Here is a 22,373-nt window from a genome sequence, read left to right as displayed (position 1 = left end):
TATGTTGGGTTAAAGAAGCTCATTGCAGTACTTGTGTATTCTCACTTTTATATGGAAGTTAAAATGTTGATTTTGAAGAACTAGAGATTGGAGTAGCCATTACTAAAACCTGGGAAGTGTGTGGGAGTGGGATGGATGGGGAAGGACAGTTAATGAGTATGGAAGGTCAGTTTTATAGGGAGATTGCTATTTACTTGTTTATATTTTTAATATAGGGTCTTATAGTCCAGGCTGGCCTTAAACTTCTGCCTCAGAGCCGGGCAGTGGTGGCGCACGCCTTTAATCCCAGCACTCAGGAGGCAGAGGCAGGCAGATCTCTGGGAGTTTGAGGCCAGCCTGTTCTACAAGAGCTAGTTCCAGGACAGGCACCAAAACTACAGAGAAACCCTGTCTCGAAAAACCAAACAACAACAACAACAACAACAAAACAAAACAAAACAAAACAAAAAAACCCCCAAAACTTCTGCCTCAGCTTCTGAGTGCTTGAATTATAGGCGCATGCCACCATACCTGGCAGGAATAGTTTCCAATATTTTATGGGACAGTCAAGAAAGTGGCTGGCAATAATTAGAATAATTCTAATTTCAAAATAGCTAGTAGAATTTTGAATGTTCTTCAATAATAAGCATATTAATTCTGATTATTACAAATTGATTACGTGTATTGAGATGCTACTATGTGCACCAATATAAACATAGATTAAGTGATTTTCTCCATGAAAGAAGAAATACCAGTGTCACTAAAAGTTCATTATTTTAAACAAGATTAAATTCGTTATTGTAGTGATGCTGCCGAGAAAGTGAAATCTTACCTGTTAAGATGCAGACTGTATTAATATTTATTTAATGAGCACACAATCCTTTGTTTATCCTGTATTTATAGAAAGGAGAGAAGAACAGACTCCACAATTAGTTTTCTTGTATCTAGGACAAGCTTGTTACAACGCACAGGACACATTTTGACGGAACTATTTCAGCATCGACTATTTTGAAAACTTGGAGAAGCCTCTCCAAAGTCAGCCCTGCCCAGTTTAAAAATACCCAGTTGGAGCATATAGCATAACATATTTAAACACTGCAAGTCTATGAACTTGAGACGTGGCTCAGTTAAATTGGTGCTCTTCCATTCTTCATAAATCATGCCTAACAAAACTATGCCACTTTTCCTCCCCTCTCAGAGGGCCCCTGGAGATAGAGGTTGTGGCTGAAATTTTCCGTAGTCACTCTGATACTTGTGATGGCACTACCACCCTGGGGACAGCACTAATGTTTGACATCAGCGACTAGCTGCCTTTCCCACTTTGAGTCTCAGTTCTGTATATCTTCCCCCATTTCCTTGCTTCCTGTCTGTTTTCCCAAAGTTGAACTATCTAACCACAGACAGTAGAAAGCTATAGGCAGTATCAGAAGTGCAGATAAGTATTAGTGGATCCATGGACATGTGGTTAGAAGAAAATTGGGGAGCTATGCTGCCCGTGATAGATTTATTGAGGAGGATTTGAATACAAAGAAATCAGAAGAAGGCTTTCTAGACTATTTAGAGACATAATATGCTATTTAAATGTTTGCTGAGTGACTATATGAAAAGTAAAAGGAGAGCATGATAAATGAAAGCAAGAAAATCCACCAGTGGGAGAGGTCCTCCGAGGGAAGAGTTTCCTGTGTGTGAGCCCTTGTGGATGTACCACTCAGATCTTGCCCAGAGACTCAGGCTGGTGAAAAGGATGCCCTTGGAAGCAACTGGCTGATAGAACAGCTAGAAAGAGATGCCAATTGATGTTTTAAGTACTACTCTTGACTCCTCCTCTTCCTACTTGGTCAACATCTTCACTCTTCAAGTAAGAACTGTGGTCTGCTTACACTCAGATTTGAAGGGTAATCTTGTTCAATTTAAAATGAAACAGCAGAGTGGTTGGCTAGCATCATAGTCTTGCTACTACTGTACCAGTGGTGTATGTGTCTGGTAGGTCAGTACTGTGGCATGTAGGGTCCAGCACTGAATAAGATCTCTGGTGTCTTCTCTTCCCTAGCAGTCTGCCTGGTACCACCTAGCACTGTGAAAATCAGCTAACAGGAGGGAGTTGTCTGGTCAGTTCAAGGCTAATATCTCTGTGTCCTACAACCAAGCACATGATATCTTCCTTAAGCAATGGCTTCTCATCATCTGGTTAAGGTGGGCAACTAGGGGCAAAGGCAATAACGTACATTGTTTTTTTCTGACCTTTAAGGGACTGTTATGATGAATAACTCAGATGGAAGTAACCTATGCCCTGTGCTGAGATTTTATTGTAATGACCCAAGTCTTCTGGGTCAGCATTGTTCTCTAATGCAGAGTAATGTTGTTTGTTTGCCTTTAGAAATGTACTTTCCAGAAGCCCTCAAGCTAGTGGGGTTTCTTGTAACTTCTTCATACATCTCTAGTTTTATTAACCCAGCCCTTGCAGCTCCTTTCACTCAGTCCCCATCCGCATTTAAACCTCAAGCTCCCCATATTCTTGCCCTGTTCTCTCATATAACATATTTTATACTATTCACTCATCATATTTTCATTTGGAAGATAAAGGCGAGATCATGGTTCTCGAGTAACTTCTTTATGCACATTTCATTTGGTTGAGCCTTCCCCTGGTCCCTTATTTTCCCATCCCCATCACTCTACTACCTGCTTGAACCTTTCACCCTCTCTATTTCCCTATCACCCCTTCCACTTTCAATATTCCCTCCCCTACTCTGATTCTGCCTAAACTCTACTATCTTTCCCCCTTAAAGGCACACCCTGTCACCAATGGCTTGTGTCTAGTTTCCAAGATTTCAATGTAATCCATATTACACTCACAGAATATCTGAAGCTGAAACCCTTGCACGAGAGAGAAGTGGCATTTTTCTTTTTAGGCCTAGGCAGACCTCATTTAGTATAAGTTTTCCCAGTGACATCCATTCACCTGCAGGTTTCATTTTTCTTTCCAGATGAGTAACATCTCATTGTGTGTATGTACCACATTTTAATTATCTATTCTTACCCTATTGGAAACGCCCTTCGACACTGTGAATGGAGTGTCAGTGAACATGGATGTAAAAGTATCTTTGAGATAAGCTATTGAGCCCTTCACGTAGTACCCAGTGGTGGTATAGCTGGTCATTTGGTAGATCTACTTATGGTTTTCTTTTTTTAGAAATTTCCAGACTGATTTCCAGACCAACTTCAGTACTTTGTAATCCCACCGAGAGGGTTCTTTCCGTATATCCATTCTAGCATGTTCTATCATTCCTGATGATGGCTCTTCTGAATGGAGTGAGATGGAATACTAATGTAGCTTTAACCTGCATTTCTTTGGTGGCTAATGATATCGAACACTTTAAAAAGGGTCGGTTTTCCATTTGTATTTCTTCTTTGGAGACATTCAGTTCCAACCTGATTCATAAACTGGGTTGTTGCTTGTCTTAATGTTTAGTGTTTTGAGTTCTTTGTATATTCTAGACACTAATCCTCTTCCGGGAGTAAAGCTGACTAAGATTTTCTCTTGTTCTCTTGGCCAACTCCTCACTTGATTGCCTGGTTTCTTTGCTGTACAGAAGGCTTTTAATTTCGTAAAGTTACATTTGTCAATATTTGGTCTCATTTCCCGATCTAGTGAAGTCCAATTTAGAAAGTCTTTACATCTTGCCTGTAAATTGAAATAAACTCCCTACCATTTTATCTGACATTTTTAGGGTGCTGGATTTTATGTTGAGAATCTTGGCCCATTTGGAGTTCTGGTTTGTGCAAGACTGACGAAGTAAGGATTTAGTTTGTTTTTCTACATGTTTAAATTCAGGTGTTCCACCACCATTCATTGAAGATGCTATTTTTCTTCAATGTATCTTTTTTCTTTTTGGTGGCGTGTGAAAGATCATATAGCTATAGTTACATGCTATTTTATCTGTGTCCTTTATTCTATTATATTAATCTATGTGGCTGTTTTTGTGCCACTGTAATGCTTTTTTATTACCTTGCCTCTGTAGTATAATTTAAGATAAGGTGATACCTCCTGCAATTTTATTTTTGTTTGAGATTCATTTTCTAAATTTACAAAGAGTGACCCTGTAGTTTTTATTAGGATTGCACTGAATCTGCAAATTTCTTTTGAAAGGATGGTGCAAGCAATATCAATTCTGCCAATCCATAGGCAAGGGAGGTCTTTATACCTTCTAGAGTCTTCCTCAGTTTCTTAAGTGTTCTAATGTTTTTATTTAGAGGTCTTTTATTTCCTTGGTTAGGTTTACTCTTGGTTAGTTTATTTTGTGGATATTATGAATATGTTGTTTCTCTGATTTCTTTAATATGCTTGTCATTGACAGAAAATAGAGCTACCAATTGTGTGTTAACTTTGTAGTCTGACACTGATGAAAATATTGATCAACTCTAAGAATTTTTGGTGGCATCTTCAGGGTCTTTTATATATAGAATCATATCATTTTTAAACTAGGCTTCTTATTTTCCAACTTGTATCCCTTTAGTTCCTTTCTCTCATGTCTCTTTGCTCTACTCTTCAAGTTTCATACTGAGTAGGGGTAGGGAGAGTTGGCATGCTCTTTCCGTCCCTAGTTTTTCCATGACTTTTTAACATGAAGGAATGTTGGATTTTGCCAAAGACCTTTCATACAGTTAATGATATAATCATGTGATTTCTCTATTTTAGTCTATTTATGTGATAGATAATATTATTCATATATAAATGATTAAAAATCTCTACATCTTTGGGATGAAGCACACTAGGTCATGATTAACATTCATTTTATATGATCTTATGATTTTCATGTCTTTTATTGAAGAAGTATTTTGCATCTACTAGAGAGACTGATTTGTAGTTTTCTTTTTTATTGTGTCTTATTTGGTCTTTTATCAGGGTAATAGTGATTTCACAAAAAGAGTTTGGGATCCTCTCTTCCATTTTATGAAGTCATTAAAGTAGTATTGATGTTAGCACTTCTTCAAAGTTCTGGTAGCAATCTGCAATAAATTCATTTGTTCCTGAGCTTTTCTTAGTTAGGAGACTTTTTATTACTACTTCAATCTCACTGTTGGTTATGACTCTGTATAGATTATTTATTTCATCTTAGTTTAATTCTGTGTTTTGTAAGCATTTAGAAATTCATGATTTCTTTCAGATTTTCCAATTTAGCAGAACAGAGGTTTTAAAAATATGCCTTTATCATTTTCATAGTTAATTTGACTCTCTCTTATTTCTTTTGGTTCATTTTTTTGTTTATCAGTATTGTTCATTTTTTAATTTTTATTAAAATTAAAATTAAAAATTTCCACCTCCTCCACTCCTCCCATTTCCCTCCCACTTCCCCCACTCCCACTCACCCTCCCTCTCCAGTCCTAAGAGAAGTCAGGGTGCCCTGCCCTGTGGGAAGTCCAAGGTCCTCCCCACTCCATCCAGGTCTAGGAAGGTGTGCATCCAAACACACTAGGCTCCCACAAAGTCAGTACATGCAGTAGAATCAAGCCATTGTCCTTGGCTTCTCAGTCAGCCCTCATTGTCAGCCACATTCAGAGAGTCCAGTTTGATCACATGCTCCATCAGTTCCAGTCCAGCTGGCCTTGGAGAACTCCCATTAGATCAGCCCCACTGTCTCAGTGGGTGGGTGCACCCCTTGCAGTCCTGACTTCTTTGCTCATGTTCTCCCTCCTGCTCCTCATTTGGACCTTGGGAACTCAGTCCAGTGCTCCAGTGTGGGTCTCTGTCTCTATCTCCATCCATTGCCAGATGAAGGTTCTATGGTGATATGTAATATATTCATCAGTGTGGCTATAGGATAAGGCCAATTCAGGCTCCCTCTCTTCAGCTTCCCAAGGAACAAGCTGGGGACATCTTCTTGGACACTTGGGAACCCCTCTAGAGTCAAGTTTCTTGCCAACCATAAAATGGCTCCCTTAATTAAGATATATACTTCCCTGCTCCCATATCCACCCTTTCTCCATCCCAACCGTCCCATTCCCCCAAGCTCTCCCCATCCTCCTCTTCTCCCTTTTCTCTCCCCATCTCCCCTTACCCTCACCCCACCCCACCCCAAAGTTCCCAATTTTTGCCTGGCAATCTTGTCTACTTCCAATATCCAGGAGGATAACTATATGTTTTCCTTTGGGTTCACCTTTTTATTTAGCTTCTCTAGGATCATGAATTATAGGCTCAATATCCTTTATTTATGCCTAGAATCCATTTATGAGTGAGTACATACCATATTCATCTTTTTGGGTATGGGTTACCTAACTCAGGATAGTGTTTTCTATTTGCATCCATTTGCATGCAAAATTCAAGATGTCATTTTTTTTTTTTTTTTTTTTTTTTAACCACTGAGTAGTACCCTAATGCATATATATTCCACACTTTCTTTATCCATTCTTCCATTGAGGGACATATAGGTTGTTTCCAGGTTCTGGCTATTACAAATAATGCTTCTATGAACATAGGTGAACAAATGTTTTTGTAGTATGATAGGACATCTCTTGGGTATATTCCCAAGAGTGGTATTGCTGGATCCTGGAGTAGGTTGATCCCGAATTTCCTGAGAAACCGCCACACTGATTTCCAAAGTGGTTGTACAAGTTTGCACTCCAACCAGCAATGGATGAGTGTACCCCTTACTCCACAACCTCTCCAGCAAAGGCTATCATTGTTTTTTTTTTATTTTAGCCATTCTGACAGGTGTAAGATGGTATCTCAAAGTTGTTTTGATTTGCATTTCCCTGATCTCTAAGGAGGTTGAGCATGACCTTAAGTGTCTTTTGGCCATTTGAACTTCTTCTGTTGAGAATTCTCTGTTCATCTCAGTGCCCATTTTTTAATTGGGTTAATTAGCATTTTAAAGTCTAGTTTCTTGAGTTCTTTATATATTTTGGAGATCAAATCTTTGTCTGATGTGGGGTTGGTGAAGCTCTTCTCCCAATCACTAGGTTGCCTTTTTGTCTTAATGACAGTGTCCTTTGCTTTACAGAAGCTTCTCAGTTTTAGGAGGTTCCATTTATTCAGTGTTGTAGGCTTTATCCCAGAGATACAGGGCTGGTTCAACATACAAAAATCTATCAATGTAATCTATCATATAAATAAACTGAAAGAAAAAAACTATATGATCATTTCATTAGATGCTGATTTTCAACAAAGGAGCTAAAAGTCTACAATGGAAGAAAAAAAGCATCTTCAACAAATGGTGCTGGCATAACTGGATGTAAACCTGTAGAAGAATGAAAATAGATCCATATCTATCACCAAGTACAAAACTCAAGTCCAAATGTATTAAAGACCTCAATATCAATCTGAACACACTGAACCTGATAGAAGAGAAAGTGGGAAGTACTCTACAACACATGGGCACAGGAGACCACTTTGTATGTATAACCCCAGTAGTACATAAGTATTTATAATTGTAATGTCTCTGTGGTTTATCATTCTTTTAATGATGACAAAATTATTTTCCTTATGTATTTTAACTAGTTTTGATTGGAAGTCCATTTTGCCAGGTAAAAGACTAGCTACACTAACTTGCTTGAAATACCATTTTACATCTTTTTATCTAAGATGGGGGTCTATCATTGGTTGTTAGAGATGGTTCCTAGAGGCAGAAAAAAAGTTGATCCTCTTTTCTAGTTCAATCTGCAAGTTTGTATATGTTTACTGCAGAAAATAAGACTTTTAATATTTAGAGTTAACATCGACAGATGTGTCTTAGCTACTGTGATTTTGATGACGTTGTGGTTATGTTTTAGATCTCTTTTGATTAATATATTGGTTATATATTCCTTGTGACATCTTAGTTTATCCCTCTCTTTGTACTGATATTTCCCTTCCAGTGGTCAAAAATTCCTTTCATCTATTTTTATCATGGAAAGTTTTTATTTACCCATAACCTTTAGTAGTTAGTTTTAGTAGTAGTAGATTGATAGCTGTTATCTTTTAGAGTGTGGTATGCATCTTTCCAGGTCCATCAGGCATTAGAAGTTTCTGTCAAATAATCAGGTGTTATTCTGATGGGATTGCCTTTATAATGGGTGTGACCTTTGTCTCTTGAAACTCCCAGTACCTTTTTTTTTGTCTGTGTTTTTAATGATTTAATTATAAAAATATCTTGGGAGTTTCTTTTTGGTTCTCTTTGTTGTCCTGTAGGCCTTTTATACTTGGATGGGCATTTCTTTCTCTAGGTTTAGAAATTTTCTTCTATGACTTTATTGAAAATGCATTCTATGCCTTTGATATGGTAGTCTTTTTTTTAATACTCATGGTCTGAAGGTTAGATCATTCTGTGGTGTTCCAGAGCCCTTCAGTGCTCCAGTCGAATATTTTTCTAGATTTTTCATTGATCTTTACAGTGTTATCAAGTTCTTCTACCCTGTCAGTCAGCCCTGACACTCTTCCCCAGAGGATCCATTCTGCTTGTAAGGCTTTCTCCTGAGGTTTTTAATTGTCTTATTGATGTTTTTTGTTTGTTTAATTTCCAGCATCATTTTGGTTTGAGGTTTTTTCAGCAACTCTCTGTTAAATTCTTTTTTTTTTTTTTTTGGAGACAGGGTTCTTTGTGGCTTTGGAACCTATCATGGACCTATCCTGAAACTAGCTCTTGCAGACCAGGCTGGCCTCGAACTCGTAGAGATCCACCTCCCTCTGTCTCCCAAGTGCCGGGTTTAGAGGTGTACACCACCACTGCTGGCCTTCTCTGTTGAATTCTACTTCTGTGTGTTAGATTGACATCTTTATTTTATCTATCTCTTTGTTTCTATTTTCTTGGAATAAATTCATATAGTTGTTTTTTAAATATATTTATAATTTATTCTTTTGAATTCTTTGATTGGAATTTCTTCCAAGTTATTTTCATTAGGGACCATTACTATAGAATTTGAAATTTTTGGAGGAGATGTGTTAACTCAATTTTTCATGTTGGTTTTGTTTTTGTGATGGGAATTGTGCATCTGGCATTAAGTTAATTGGTTAAGGTTTCCTTTCTTTTTGTTCAAGTCACAGTCCTCTCAGGAGAGTTATTTACAATGATCAGGAAGGGATTCACTCATAGTAGGGTTGAGGTGTTGCTTTCCTCTGTTTTTCTAGTGTTGAGGACTCAGGGCACTTTCCAAATCTTCTACATTTGCCTACTGTCTAGAGCTTGAAGAAGCTTGGTCAAGGTGCTTGCTCAAAGTTTACCCTGGTAGTATGGACATGTCCTGGGTTTAGGCTAGAGTGTCCCTGGAGGAGGTTGTTTTTGCTCTGGGAATCCTGAAGGAAGGGAGAGGGTCTTGGAGAAGGTGATAATCCCAGCCAGATAGCTATGGACCTTGAGATGACCAGAATGGAATGGGGGGGTACACTGATTTTCTACCTGGGTCTCCAGGACACATGGGGCAACTGGAAAGTCTCCAGTGGGTAGCAGAATGGGATATGGTGAGTCCCAAAGGGAGGGAGCTCTGTAACTTGGTTTTATTTATCCCCACATTTAGGAAACTAGATTTCTATAGACTTCAGGCTTTTAACATGACTGAACTTCTAAAGCTTGGAATTTTTAAAGGATAACAGATGGCAACCTGGATGGCCAGGAACTGGAACCTAGAGACCTAGGATAGAATCAAGCACATGAGCACATGTATGTGCACTCCGCCCCAATAAAATGATTCCTAACGACATTCTTCTGTACTCATAGATCAGTACTTCCTAGCCCAATTGTAATCACAGAAGCTTCCTCAGGCAACTGAGGGGAAGAGATGCAGAGACCCATAACTAAACATTATGCAGGCCTTGGGGAATCCCACAGAAGATGAAAAAGGTTTGTAGGAATCAGAGGGGTTGAAGACACCAGGAGAACATGGCCCACAGAATCAACTAAGCAGGGCTCACTGGAGTTCACAGAGAATGAAGCAACAAACATGAAGGGTCTGCACTAGGTCCTTTGCACACATGCTGTGCTTGTATAGCTTGAGGTTCTTGTGGGACTCCTAACAGTGGGAGTGGGGTCTGCCTCTGACTCTTTTGCCTCCTCTTGGAACCATTTCCCTCCTACTGGGTTGGCTCATCTAGCCTTGATAGGAGGGTTTGTCTCTAGTCTTATCATATCTTCTTATGCTGTTTCTGGTTGGTATCACTGGAAAGTCTGCCTTTTTTTCTGAAGGGAAATGGGGGAGCACTGGATCTTGGGGAGAGAGGAGGGGGTACTGGGCAGAGAAGAGGGAGGGGAGGCTGTGGTCAGGAGGTATTGAATGAGAAAAGCATAAATAAAAAGAAAAAAAAAGATACCAGGAACCTATCTTAAGTCACCCTCTCTACATTCTAATACTGTATCATTGTCCTCATGCTAGCATGATTAACCCAATGTTAAATAAAATAAATTTTACATATAAGATAAAGATTTTTAGAACCATGAGAAAGACTCTGGGATCCTAAAATTCAACCTGTGTTTTATATTATGATATTAATATGAGATCTTGGGGGCAAAGAATTTAAAATTTATGGTTTAAAATGATATGTTTGTGTGTCATGCTGTCAGAATTGGATGTTCTTTCTACTTAGCTTTAATTTGACCGTAGTCATTTGAGAAAAGGATCTCAGTTGAGGAGTTACCCTGATGGAACTGGCCTGTGTGCATGTTTGTGAAAGGTTTGAGGGGTTACCCAGATACGACTGGCCTATGGGCGTGTCTGGAATAGGTTGTCGTGATTGTTAACTGATGTAGGAGGGCCCAACCCTCTGTGAAAGTGGGCTAGGCAATGAAAGAAATTTATTTGACTATAACTTTGTCAATGTTCCAGAAAGTAGCGATCCCCTAGTTTCTGCTTCAAGTTCCTGTTTAAGTTCCTGCCCTGACTTTGGTCAATAGCAAAGTGTAGGCTGTAGGTAGAAACAAACTTCTGCTTCACCTAAGTTTCTTTATGTCAGAGTGTTCTGTAATGGCAGAATAAAATAAATCTTGAAAATGCATACCCAAGAACTTCTCCTCCTTCTCTTCTACCTGTTATTTTATTTTATTTATTTTACTTTGCTTTATAGTATTACAGAAAGGAACTTTGCACCAGAGAAAAGGGTCAAGAATATTTTACTTATTTTATGACATTGGTAGACCCAAATGGCAAATCCTTTAGAATATATTGAAAAACTCATCAAAGGACCCAAAGAATGATCCTTAAGATGAGCAATGGACTCCACTGGGAGAATTCTTGTAGACTATGTGAGCTATTGTTCCCAGTGGTCTGCCTTACAGTAACTTAATGTGAGTGTTCTCAGTGAAACTGTCGTGATCCCAGAAAGATGATTGGGGCTTACCTGTCTTCCTTGGTTTGCTCTTGGTCTTGGGAATTTCATGCATTTTTCACTTTCTGCTACTCGGCTGTGGCATGGAGTTAGAAATGTTGGGACATGCTGGAAACTAGGGATAGAAGGATCTCTTTACGAAGTCGGGTCAGGTGATCGTGGCTCACACTTTTAATCCCAGCACTCAGAAGGCAGAGGCAGGTGAATCTCTGTGATTTAAAGGCCAGCCTGGTCTACAAAGTGAGTTCCAGGACAACCAGGACTGTTTCACAGAGAAACCCCGCTTCAAAAAACCAAAAATAAGTAAATAAATAAATAAAAGAAGTGGAGGTTTGATCCATCTTTGCCTCCTACTTTGCTGTATTGTCCTGAGCTGCTCCTGAAAAGCCCCTTTCCTCTAGTCCTCTTTCATATAGTTCTCAGGGACAAGCAAGCTCCAGTCTCTTGGTTGACAATGGCCTTTATTTCCAGGAGTCATATGTCAGTTTTACACAACATCTCTCTGTTTATACATAGTAGGGTCTCTTAGTAGTATTGGGTCCCTTCATTCACATTAATTACCCAGTCAAGGTGTGAGATGACTTTTGTCGCCTTTTCACAAATATTTCCACTGTTTCAATCCTTATTTATTTGAACAATTATCTTGGAATATCAACTGGCTTTATAGGAAAATAGAATAAATGCTAGAAGGTCTCCTATTGTATTGCTGATACAGCAGTACTGCATGCACACTATTCTAGAGCAGCTATATTTGTATTGCTGATGCAAAAGTACGACAGTGTTATAGAGCAGCTATGTTTATATTGCTGATGCGACAGTACGGCACAGTGTTCTAGAGCAGCTATGTTTATAATGTTGATGCGACAGTACAGTACACTGTTCTAGAACAGCTATGTTTGTATTCCTGATGCAACAGTACGGCACAGTGTTCTAGAACAGCTATGGTTGTATTGCTGATGCAGCAGCATGGCACGTTGTTCTAGAGCAGCTATGTTTTGTATTGTTGATGCAGCAGTACTGTATGTTTGTTCTAGAACACATGTCCTTTTTGTCTTCAGTTCTCTGGACTAACTTATTATCTGTTTTGCAAGTCCCATTTGCCATTTCTTTTAGTTACCTGTCATTCTCTGTCTTCTACTCCTCAGTATTAATATCTTAATAGAAATTCTAAGACAATGGAAAAAACATTAAAAATTTCTTAGAATAGATGCAGAAGTTTTTGTATTTCTGTCAAAGGAGATGAGAGAGTAGCCCAAGTTTAAGAATAGAGTGGCCATTTCTTCATATATTTATTTGTATTCATTTCTTTCTACTAAGTCAGGTTCTGCTCTTTCAGAACATAGTAGTCTGTGTCTTTAGGGTAGTCATAGGCTGGTAGGAGAGAAAGATATCACATCAGCAAGCACACAAATTCTTACATGCATAATGTAACTGAAGAAGAGGATGCTGAAAGAGAGAACAGCATGGTACTTGCCAGTGTCGACTAGGCTTGGTTTGTTTCCATGCACGGAGTTAGAGTCTGTACCATCAGATCATCTTCTCTTAGAACTCTCTGAGGCAAATCCTCTCTTAGGAATATACTTGTAGGTTTATCCAGTGACAATTAGAGCCACACATCATGTAAAAGTTCTTGCCATGGAACCCTGAAGTCTTGAGTTCGATCCCTAGATCCCACTTCAGAGAAGGAGAGAAACAACTCCTCCTAAAAATTGTCCTCTGACCTTCACGTGTGTGTGTTTGTGCCTGCACTCATAATACTTCCCAACTCCCCCACGTAAATTAAATATGTATTTGAAAAAGTTACAGTGTGGGAGCTCAGCATCTAGGAATACGGTAGGGAAATTCCCCTCCACAACTTTCGGAGATCAGTGGGGACATCTGAGTAATAGGCTAACAAGATTGAGAAAAGAGGGAGAGGAAAGAGAGAGACTATTTCAGGTTTGTAGGAACATTGGATTCAGTGGACTGGATGCCTGAGTCAATGATCTTGTCATGATCGGTGGCCTCTTTCAGACTGAGTACAAACCCACAGGTAGCCTTGGCCCTGTTATACTTTCTGTTATTCATCTTGTTCCATGGAGTGAGTAAAGTTGGAAACTACAGGTCTGGAAGCTAAAGAGAGCAAGACCCCTTTAAGGAATTGTACAAAGTTCGAACTCTAACAAGTGTATTGTGAGGCTGGTTGAATTTTAGTCTTATCCATCATATTTTAGATGCATAAAATGATAATGCTATTATTAGTATAACCCTCAAACTAGTAAGAACAAAGGTTACAGGATAGGGGTGAGCTTTATTAATGAGTAGAGAGTTACTCTTTAAACACCCCTTGTGAAAAAATAATTGTCTTTTTCCTTCATTATCCACTTACCTTCCTGAGCTTCAGGGAGAATTTGGCTATGTGTGTATGGTTCCTGGGATGGCAGAATTGGGAGATTACTGAGAGAGATTTGGTTATGTGTGTATGGTTCCAGGGATGGCAGAATCAGGAGACTACTGAGAGAGGTGCTGAGTGGCAGGAAAAAGGAATGAGAGAGGGAACAAATGGTTAAAGCCCCATTTTGATGGTATGAAAAAATTATGAAATTTACAAGGTCTGAATTAAAATGGAATATATTTTCTTTAAGATTTCCAAGTATAGATTTTGGAAAAATACTTAGAAATTACTTTAGATTCTTTCATTTTACAAGCTAGAAATCTTCAAATGTGGCACGGAATAGAGAGCAGGCCCTAGCAGTGCGGAGATTCATTGGAGTTGCATAACATATACACATAGCGCCGGGAGAGAGGTAGAGTACAGCAGAGAGCTATCTGCACTTGGAATCTGAGTATGTGATGCCTTCTTCTGACACAGCAGTGGCAGCATGATGTTAGGCTGGTCCCTAGGATTGCCCTGAAACTTCCGACGATTAATTGTCCTTATAGGTGATCAGGGGTCTGGTACACCCACAGACACTAAAGTTAGAATTCTGCTGCAGCAGAAGAAATACTGATGCCGACATTAAGAAGAATAAGACTGGTTTTTAAAATACTTTATAATCATACCTTTGGGAGCTGATGGTTTGGGACACTTTGTGGAGGTGAAAACAGATTAGCTTTGTCCAGTTTGAAGGTAGCATCTCCAGTTCAGGGACGGTGTTTTCTTGGCAGGAGCCTGTTCTCCTGATAAGGCTGCCTTCTCTCATACCCCTCCTCCACGCCCAGGTTCTCATTGCTCAGCCTGCAAACACCAGAGTTCACTCCCTATATGTCCGTGTTCTGTCATGCTACAGAATCCTGTGGTAGAGGGAGGGCTAATAAATTATTTGACAGGAACTCTAGACAAACATCTCTGTAATTCACAGTTCTGACATAATGAGAAGCTTCTGACTCATGAGTGTGACCTCACAGCTGTGAATTACAAGCTGCACTTGACTCGTTCACAATTTGTCTTTGAATTTATACTATGAAAAGTGAGAACCATATTGTCAAACTGTCACTCCGTTTTGATGTATTACTGCTGAAGGGTAAGAAACATTTTGTCAAAGAGCAGGAAAATAAAAATACTCTAAAAGAGGACGGAGTTTGAGACAAATTTGATGGGTAGTATCAGGCAAAGAAAAGATTGCCAAGGAAAAGGGAGCCTGGCGCTTGTGTGTATCTGGGTACTTGTTTTGAATTCCCTCAGTAACACCACAACTCCTGTGTAGTCTCAATGTAATTCACACACTCCTCTAAGCACTTTATGTCAAACACTTTTTAAAACACAAGAAATTCCTAGAAGTAAACATAATTTCTATTTTATAGTTCAGAAACTGAGGCACAGGAAGGGTGACTGATTTGTGCAGGAATCACAGCTAGAAAGTGGCAGAGGTTGGATTCAAACTCCGCTTGTGTGGCTCTAAAGGATATGTACTCTTAAGCTTCTTTCTATCAGCTATCTGGTTCTTGTGAAGGAACCGTCATTAGAGAAGGGATTGGTGAAGTCTCTACCAGTCTTTCATCCTTATCAACCCGAAATCATGTTCGGTTGGATCCTTTTCTCTATAACAGTGCTACAGAAGACTGAAAATGGCTGGGGCACATCTCAGTGGTCCAGCCCTTCTCTTGGATGCTCCAGGCCCTGTGTGAGGAAGAAGCACAAGAAAGGGAAACCATTTATAGTATCTGTAGAATCCTATGCACCTGCATTCCTAATAATCTTTTCAAGCTTCAAAGCATCTTTAAAAGTTGCAAAGCAGATTATCATTCTCTGATGGAGGAAGGTCATTGGCTAATAAAGAAACTGCCTTGGCCCATTTCATTGGCTAGCCTTTAGGTGGGTGGAGTAAACAGAACAGAATGCTGGGAGGAAGAGGAAGTGAGCTCATAGGCCTTAGCTCTGCTCTCTGGGGCAGACGTGATGAAGCTCTGACCCAGGATGGACGTAGGCTAGAATCTTCCTGGTAAGCGCACCTCAAGGTGCTACACACATTAATAGAAATGGGCCAGGCAGTGTTTAAAAGAATACAGTTTGTGTGCTGTTATTTTGGGGCATAAGCTAGCCAGGTGGCCAGGAGCTGGGTGGCAGGAACGCAGCCCGCAGCTCCCACAACAATTCTCCCAGGATTTGAGCTTAAAAACTTTTATTTTAATAAAATATCAGACATATAGCAAACTTTTAAGGCTAATTCTAAGAACAGTTGTACACATTTACTCGGATTTATGAATGGTTACATTGTGCCTAGATTGTATGTCATCTCCCTCCTGACCTCCCTCTCATCTCCTTTCCCCTTCTCTCTGTAAAACCATGTGACACTAAGTGGCAGAGCGATTCTCTATCCATAATTATCTGTGTTTGTATTCTGAAAGCAAAAGCAATTTTTGACATAATCATGGTAAAATATTCAAAATCAGGGTATTTCACATCAATACAATATGAGTATCTAATTCATAATCTACATTAAAATATTGTCAATTGTTCTAATAATAATTATTATAGATATTTGTCTTTATGAGAGAATCCTTTTATATTTCTTCCTCTGTATCCAAATGTTCAAAGCAGCTGTGTTTGTAATATCCCAAAACTGGAATAATCAAAGCATCTTCCCATGGCACGTGAATCATGGCACATCCATTGTGTGAATACTCTGAGAAGAGGAAAGGAAAGACTTCCTGATTCATGCACAAGCCTGGATACTCCTCTGTGGTAATATGCTGTGTGACAAAGCCAACCACATACCAGAGATTTATATAACGTCTCTCAGACAGCAAAACCGAAGCGATAGAGCAGAGGTAGCTGCCAGGAGGGTACTGCAGTGACAAAGGGGCACATGTCTGTGCAGGGTAGCATGAAAGAGATCTTTCTGGTGTGAAAGTGGTTCTGCATTTGATTGTGATGGGGTTACAGCACAATCTCTTTCATCTCGGCAGAGTTACAACAGCTAGGTATAAAAATAATTGAATAAAGTCAGAAAAAAGAATACTAAAGACATGATGCCTTCTCAGAGGTATGGAGCTTGCTTGGGGTTCTCTCAGATCACAGGTCTCCCCTAGTGCCCTTTGCACTACTATCTCCAGCAGTAGACTGCCTTGCTCTTCACCTGCCCTGGCTGACTCTGCTTTTCTTCCTTTCTCGTCTTGTGCTAGTCTCATTATAATCTAGTTTCTAGCCACCTGTGAAGCTGCCCCATACACTTTGAGTTCATGTTCTCTCTGAACTCCAAATCAGGGATACAGGTTGTCTGGCCTCTTTCTCTGGTGCCAAGTCTGTTCTTTCTTTCTGAGCCTTGCCACAGGAGTTGCACCGGGAGTTACTCGGAACTCCACTTATGATATGCGCCATTATATATCTTATAAAGCAACCCGCTTTGAGCTCTGAATGGCTCAGAAATTTCATTCAGAGCCCTGTAGTTAGTACTGGATTTTTAAGAACTCTCCTCTATAGTTTAGGCTGTGTCTGCAGATCCATAAAGATGATGAATGGTAGATTGCATACTGTACCCGAAATCCTCCTTTCTTCTGCTCTAGACCCTTGCTCGACTCTGCTAAAAAGTGTTGCCAATTATTCATTCAATGGGTAGTTTCTAAATACATTGTCTTCTTTGCTCCTTTCAATTTTATTTATTTATTTATTTTTAAATGAACAAAAATCAGTATGTTTCATTATGGCATTTTCATGCATGTATGTCATTGTACTATACTCTTATTCCCTTTCTAGTCTGCCCTCCCTATACATCTGTATCTCTCCTGCTGTTCTCCTTCCTCCCTCCCTCGCTCCCTCTCTCCTTCCCTCCCTCCCTCCCTTCCCTCCCTTCCTGTCTCCCTCCCTTCCTCTTTTCCTCCTTCCCTCCCTCCATGTAGTCCTTTTTCTAGCTCATGAACATTCCATCTCCCTCTCTTTCCTCCATCTCCTTCCCTAAAATCTCTCCTTCCCTCTCCTAGTCCCCTTTCTGCTTTAAAAAATCTCTGCCTTGTGTTAGCATAGGCTCTTCTGAACGTGTATTTAGGAGTGGTATGGTTGGGTCATACCCACTATATGATAGTTCTATTTTTGACTTTTCAGGAAGCTCCACACTGACTTTCACAGTGGCTATATCAATTTACATTTCCACTAGCAGTGTGCATTAGAACACTTTACTTTCTCAAAGCTCAGCCTTTGCAGCAGTTCCTGAAAAAGTCTACACACCTGAGATGGGTCCAGTTTGATCTAGTTTCCCCCTTTCCATCCATGGACTTGCTTTTTTTCTCCCCACAAAGATGCTTCAAAGTCTTCTCCTCCTGCTTTGATATGGATCCTTTGTTAATATGCATGCCTTTCTTCTGGGCATCTGTAAAATCCTAGCCAATCTTGACGGTCCACTTGTGAAGCCATCTTTGTCAAGGATGCTTTCTTGGTGTCTGCCTTAGTTAGGGTTTCTGTTGCTGTGAAGAGATACCATAACCATTTCAACTCTTATAAATAAAAACACATTTAATTGGGATGGCTTACATTTTCCAGGGTTTAGTCCATTATCATCATGGTGTAACATGGTGGCGGGCAGGCAGACATGGTGCTGTAGATATGGAGAAGTAGGTGAGCGTGCTACATCTTGGCTTGCAGGAAGTGATCTGAGACACTGGGTGTGGCTTGAGCATAGATGAGACCTCAACACCCACCTTCACAGTTGCACACTTTCTCCAACAAGGCCACACTCATTCTGACAAGACCGTACCTCCTAATAGTTCCACTCCCTTTAAGGGCAATTTTCTTCCAAACCAACACAGTGGCTTTAACTACTCTCCCTCTTTGTATCTTTTGTTCCCCTTTCCCCTTCCCACTGGCTCATACATTTGCTGTTATTATTGTCTGTAAGCTCCTGGAAGGTGGAAGCCAAGTCTTACTCCCACTCTTCCCAGTTTTGTCCTAGTACCCTTACCATGGTGTATCTCTTCATTGCTGTGCACCTGAGTCTTAAGTCCATTAACCTTGCTCAGTCTGGGCAGATAACCAACAATTTAAACATTTAACTAATGTTCCCTAATTTCGCTGGGTATAATTGGCCCATGATTAGAGACCTCTTTCCAAGTTGACATGAATTAATTAAAATGGGTTCTTTGGAGATAATTATTCCATTAGATATGATTATACTTAACTGTAGTGTTCGTCATAGGAATCAAGAAGCTACAGTTTAGAGTAAGACAGCTCTGAGTTTGAAACCCTAGTTTTCTAGTTGTGTCATGAGGTTTTGGTCACACCGTTTCTTTTATGTATGGGGGTCGTATTTGTATGTATGCGTGTGGGTGAAAGGCGTGAGACTTGTGTGCACATGCTCTGGAAGCCAGAGAACAACTTCAGATGTCATTCTTCATACACTCCTGGCAGAGACTGACTCTTTAGCAGGCCCCAGAGATCTCTCAGCCTCTGCATCCCCAGTTTTCAATGACAAGAATACTCTATCATGCCTGGCTTTATATGTAGGTTCTGAGGAGGAACTTACTTCCTCAGGCCTGAGAGATCAACTTTATTTTTATTTATTTATATTGAGCTCTACATTTTTCTCTGCTCCCCTCCCTGCCTCTCCCCTCTCCCCTTCAACCCTCCCCAAGGTCCCCATGCTCCCAATTTACTCAGGAGATCTTGGAAAGATCAGTTCTTTATCCACTATCTCTCCCCTGCCTCTACTTTACTTCTTTAAGGTCTCCTAGTCTGTAAAGTACCTGTAGGAGCCAATACCATTTGTTCCTACGGCAGGAATACTTAGCGCCCTACTCTTTCAGCTCAGTAAGCTTGGCTAATGTGGCTGTCTTTTCAACCATGATATTAAGATGGCTTTGTAAAACAGGGTTTGTGTAAAACAGGGGTCCATTGTTGTCTTCAGGCTTCACCTGGTATTTTTGCCTGGTTCTCCAAGGAAAAGGGGGACAAGGTTCCTTTGTTATCTTTGCTTGTATTTGATCTATGGTAAGTCCTAGGAAGGCTGCTGTGCTTTCTGAAGACTCTATTGCTCATCCCTTTGTCATTAGGAACCGGTCATCACACCTGGTCTTTCTAACAGGGAGGGCCTGAGAGAGGACATTTCCTCTTTTTTTGATAATGGCAACTTGCACTATGAAATCTTCTAGTCTTTCCCCATTTGAAAGAGTCTTTTACTATTACTAACCCCAGTTCTGTGACGTACATGGGTATTTCCTTTGTGTCTGGAAACAGCCTCATCTAACCTGACTGACGTCTTTAAACTCTTAAGCAGTTACAATTAATTTTAATGTCTTTGTCTCTTTTAGAGTTAAATTCTGTTTATTTCTGTTGTTCCCATTTTAGTTAACAGATCATTCTTCAGGATGAAACAATCAAATTAAGAGTGAAATATTTTGTACTTTAAAATGTACTAGTAATGGTCTTTTTTTTTTTTTTTTTTTTTTTTTCCGAGACAGGTTTCTCTGTAGCTTTGGAGCCTGTCCTGGAACTAGCTCTTGTAGACTAGGCTGGCCTCGAACTCACAGAGATCCGCCTGCCTCTGCCTCCCGAGTGCTGGGATTAAAGGTGTGTGCCACCATCGCCCGGCTGGTCTTTCTTTTGCTACTATTTTTTTTTTTTTTTGCATAGATCCTTAGCCCAGGCTGGCCTGAAATGTGCTATTTACCTAAGATGTCCTCAAATTCATAATGTGCCTCTTAACTCCAGCCCTGAGTGCTGGGATCACAGGCACACACTTGGAAGGCATACACTGGCCTGCAGCAATATTGAGTAAAGGAACTCACTGAAAGCAGTGCTTTCGTATTGTCTCCCTGGAACATTTCGAGGGTAGATTCCTGATAGGCTGTGCTTTAATGCATTTCCCAACAACTGAGACATTTTATGAGGCAATGTCAGGAAAACCAGAATTAGAAGAAAAACATGTTGTTCCCATCTGATCCTCAGATTCCTCTCATTTCAGGGAGCTGGTCCAGTGATATTCTTTGTAAACAGAAAAGTCCCATCTAAACCCACAAACTGCATTTGAGGGTCATGTCTTCCTCGGTCTCTTCCAGTCTGGGACATTTCCTCTGTCCTGTGGTCTGCAAGTTTGTGCTACTTGTGGGGATTATAGTTGATTCTCTCTGTCATTGTTCCTCAGCTGGCATCTGTCTGTTGCTTCTCCATAATTAGATTCAGGCTGGGCATCTTAGAAGCAATGCTGCATTTCTTGGTGAATTTTAGCCATAAAAGTTTTACCCCATTGCTGATAGTGTTCATTTGATCATCATTAAGGAAGTGCCTTCCAAACATCTGCCCTGTGAGGTGACTCTCTTCTAACTCACTGTAATAAATATGCACGTTGAGGGGAGGGGCTTTTAACTGTGTAAATTTTCTAGTCTTCATCAAATCTTTATTTTTTTTATTATGCATCATTTCTCTTTACATAAAAAATGGACTATGGATTTCTGTGTTGAAGTAACTGTCAGCTTTGTTACTGTTCTTGTTCGTTCTAGCACTCCCGTCATTCCTGATTTGATCAGTGTGAGCTCTGTCAAGTCGGCACTGTGTCTTTTTGACATGTCCCTCGCATTTTTGGGGGCACTTTCTTTCTGACACTAAAAGATGCTTCAGCTCACTGCGTTGTCATGTTCCAGTGAATCAATCGTTTCTGCCCAGTATCCCAGTTCACGTGAATAGAAAAGTTGTATTGAGAAACTAGGACCACACTAGATTTGCAGATAGTTCTTGAATGGTTTTGCGCTCAGATCTCCCCATCAGACTGAGTCAGGTCATATATGTAAGTATTCATACAACCACACACATTTGCCTCTGTATGGGAGTCCATAGCTGTCTAAATATATTTGCTGCAGAATTCACATCGATAGGGTTCATTCTTTCTTCATCTCCGTATTTGACCTGTTTTTGATAATGAGACATTTGATTGTTATTATCCTTAATACACACATGCGTGTGAGCATCCCTCTGTCAATAATAACCAAATGCCCAATACTTCTGCAGCTACCCCATCCACCCCTCTTATAGAAACACATCCACCCAGTCCCAGCATCATGGACATCATCTCTCAGCCTTGTCTCCAATATCAGCACCTTTCCCTTAATACAATCCCCTCAGCTCACCAGGAATCCACAATTCCAAGCTACAACACTAACCACCTTATCCTACCTGCTGATACTCCTCACATCTCTAACATGCCCTAGATACAGGCTCCCTAGATACAACTCTCTAGATACGCAGGACTTCCAGACCCTGCCTGGCCTCAGACACCTTGAGCTGGGCCAACCCTTGTGTTGCATGACCTCGTCATGGCATTTCAGTTCTGGTGTTTTACAACGATCACCCCACTAGGGCCATAGTAGCTGCATTTGACCAGCCACCCTTTGGTCTGGAAGCTTAACCTATGCTAGGCTTGATGCATCCTTGCTGTGTTGCCTGGTCCTCATCTGGATACCTATCTCATCCTTCCGAGGTTCTCCCGCACCACTGGGATGTATGTCAATGTATATTACACAGAATTTTTCCTCACCTCTATGCCTGTGCTGGGCCGTCAGCATGCTTGCAGGAAATGCTTCCTCTCCTGGCTCAAATTCACTGCCCATCTGACTCCGGGCTTTCCTGTATTTCCTACCTAAATGTCCCTGTCCTCATTGAGCTTCCTCATCTTCTACTGGGCACCTTGGTCTTTTGGGGGGCTTT

This window comes from Chionomys nivalis, chromosome 16 (genome assembly GCF_950005125.1).
Source record: "Chionomys nivalis chromosome 16, mChiNiv1.1, whole genome shotgun sequence".
In the NCBI taxonomy this organism is placed as follows: domain Eukaryota; kingdom Metazoa; phylum Chordata; class Mammalia; order Rodentia; family Cricetidae; genus Chionomys; species Chionomys nivalis.
The sequence above is the reverse complement of the archived record's forward strand: the minus strand, read 5'-3'. Positions refer to the sequence as shown.